Source organism: Dipodomys merriami, unplaced genomic scaffold, assembly GCF_024711535.1.
Source record: "Dipodomys merriami isolate MVZ:Mamm:240054 unplaced genomic scaffold, mDipMer1.0.p SCAF_876, whole genome shotgun sequence".
NCBI classification, from domain to species: Eukaryota; Metazoa; Chordata; class Mammalia; order Rodentia; family Heteromyidae; genus Dipodomys; species Dipodomys merriami.
In genome coordinates this window covers 281,609-285,070 of record NW_027206486.1, presented here as the reverse complement: position 1 = coordinate 285,070, position 3,462 = coordinate 281,609, and positions in this window count along the sequence as shown.

Here is a 3,462-nt window from a genome sequence, read left to right as displayed (position 1 = left end):
TTCTATCTGGTCCAGGGAAGGTATCATTATGTAATTCCACTCTCTTATCTCTTGTCTGAGTGCTAGAATTCCAGGCTTGTATCACATTGCCCTGCCATAGTTTGTTTATTTAATCTAGAAACAGACTAGAAATTCAGAACTTCTCCTATGATTTTATCCACTAGACTGACAGCTCAGACTGTTTATGTACTATTTTCAAAGGTGTTTTAACAATTGACATAGGATATGAACATTTTTTGATGCACCTGCAGGCTTCCCTGATTCATTCCACTATGTATCCTATCCCATTAAGAATGATTGCTTGACTCTCTTACTATCTCTGGTCCCTACCTATGTAATATTCTCAACTTCTGGGGGAAAGTTCACTTGAGGGCTTTCTAATATTAAAAATTATCACTTGATTCTAGTCTTACTCAGGACCAATTTTCTATTGTTTTCTAACTTTTCTACATATTCTGAGAGTTGTTTCATTTGTGTATTTTTGTGTGCACCTATACACTTATAGGTGTGTATGTGTATGTTTGTATGTATGTATGTATGCAAAAACTTAAAGCTGTAATTCAGCAATCTTGTTCATGACTGGTATCCCAGCTTTCGCTGGTTAATTATAGATAGTGTCTCAAAGCCTATACTGTCCAAGCTGGGTGCAAATTGAACCTCCCAGACTCCTTTACATTCTTAGGTTTTATTTTTCTAGGAGTATCAACTTTTAAACTTCAAACACTTTTGTGAGTGTAAAGTCTAACTGTAGCCCAGATTTTTAACTCAAGAATTCATATAAAGTTAGATGAACATATACATTACATATCCTGGGTGTACACTGTTAGAAATGTGATCATAAACCAAGTTGTTGTGAGATCTGAGGATTGGGTTTTAAAGTCAGCACGGGTAGGAAAGTCCTGGAGACTCTTTTTCTCCAATAATTACCAGAAAACTGGAAGCGGCACTGCAGCTCAAGTGGAAGAGCACTAGCCTTGAGCTGCGTTTCAGAGGGACAGCGCCCTGTCCCATATTTCAAGTGCCACGAAAAACAACAACAATAAAAAGGAATATAAGAAAAGGAAAGAACAAGAAATGTGATCTTAGCCACCAGGTTCATTGCTAGTATAATTCCTGTTCCCTCAAGATAGACTCTTTTTTTCCAGTTAAGTCTGTTCTCCCATATGTGACTTGCATTGGAAAAAGAATCATTCTTCCATTCTCCTTTTTGCACAATTACATGATTAGCAAGCATGATTTAGAAAGGGAGTGGCCTCATGCTTCATGTTCCACTTAGGGGTAATGCTTTCTCTATATCACTCCCATAAATCTACATATGGGACTTGGCTTTATTGTTTCAATTTTTTATTTGTAGAGTCTTGTATATTGTATTGAACACTTATACATAAACACAGAACTTTTTCTCCTATAATTGCTATTGTTTCTTTTACGGTTAACTCATGTACAGTTGGGAAATTAATGCACAGCATATAGACTCACAAAAAATTATCTGAGAACCTTCTTACCATTTAAAATTCACCTTAATTTACAGAGCACATGAGAAGTTTGAACAAAATATATTCTCATGGATAATGTATTTATAAGCAATTTAAATTGCATTTGTCTTTACTAAGTTGTCTCTGAAACACGTGTTACCTCATGTCCAAAAGTGTCTTTGTGCTATTTCAATGAAGCCAGAAAACATTCATTTTTTTCTGGAGCAGCACCATAAATTGTTACTGGAAGTAAGTGGAAGTAACTGTTACTGGATGTGGAAACTGATCCCAGGAGAGGAATTTAACATAGAGAAATGACAAAGTTCAAGTTAACTATTGCGTTCCTTTGTACTGTACAAGAAAAGAATCCAAGGCTGGAAGGAAACTCTGTCCCTGACTTTTTTGAGTTTGTCCTTTACTCATATAAAACTTGTCTGTAAACTTCTGGTTGAGAGTTTTGCAAAAGGAAACAATATGCCATTTGAAGGCAGGCATAGAACAAAAGGAAATAACTTTGTTTTAAAAGTGTTCTACTGCAAAGAAGCAAAGACATGGAGGTTTTAAAGTGTCTAATGGATGGATGTTTCACTCCTGAGATGATTCTCTTTTTGCAGGAATCAGTTTTTAATTCCTTTAGTCTGGTCTTGAGTTTTCCATAGCAATAAGAATTCCAAAAAAGCAGGATCCAGTGAGTATGATCAGCAAAAGCAGCCTCTTCTCAGAGCACCACTATTTTAAGGAGAGTCCCAAAGAAATACCCAGGGTTTGTTTTGTTTGCTTGTTTGTTTAGTTTGTGCTGGTTCTGGGGCTTGAACTTAGAGACTGGCCCCTGTCCCTGAACAGTTGTCTTTCTTTCCTACCTGGCCCAAACCTAGTACTCCACTGCTTGAGCCAAAACTCCACTTCTGGCTTTTTTGGTGTTTAATTACAGATAAGTGTTTGACAGACTCTCTTGCCTGGGTTGGCTTTGAACTAAGACATTAAGAAAGCTAAGTGACATCAACTCTATGGACTTCTCTTTTGAACCTAGAAATATTAGATGAAGTTTATTATAAAGCTAATATTTGACAATTTTTAAAGAAGAGAATATGTTTAGCAAAGAAGCCATAACAAATAACTCAGTAAAAGTAGGTGCACTACTAAATCATTTGGGAAGATTACTATTGATTTCATCATTTCTTTGGGGGAAATTTAAACCTATATTTGCACTTTTTTGTTGGTTGTGGGGATTGAACCTTAATCCTGGGCACTGTCTCTCAGCTCTTCAGCACAACTTGAGCACTCTACCACTTTAGCTACAGCACAACTTCCGGGTTTCTGGGGTTAATTGAAGATAAGGGTTTCATGGACTTTAGCTACAGCACAACTTCCGGGTTTCTGGGGTTAATTGAAGATAAGGGTTTCATGGACTTTCCTGACCAGGCTGGCTTTGAACCAAAATCCTCTGGACTCAACATCCTGAGTAGCTAGGATTACAGGCATGAGCCACCAGCACCCCACTCATATTTGCATTTATGTGCACTTAATGTCACTATGTAGACAAAGAATGGAAATATGAAGCATATGATGTGACATTGCAGCTTTTCAGAATAATTAAGGTAGCAATAAATATGTCCTCCTTTTCCATTTTGTTACATAAATAACTCATGAGCTATGGGACTCTTACATTAGCATCCTCTTTCATCTTTATAGGTGTATTTAGTATTAGGAAATGTTCATAGATAAATACAGCAAGACAGATTTTTAGAAAGCAAAGGAGATCAGGTATGAAAGATCAGCATAGAAGGAGATACATTCATCACACAGAGATTAAGAACTAGCCTAGGAGATTTTGAATGCCGAAGGCAATGAGGAATAAGCCTAGTTGATAACTAGTTCTTTAATAAGCAAAAATGGTTCCCTAGAACGGTTTCTGCTATACCTTAGTTACTATCATTTATTCTTTCCATCTGGCATTATTCCTTCTCTTCTGTCACAACTGTTAATT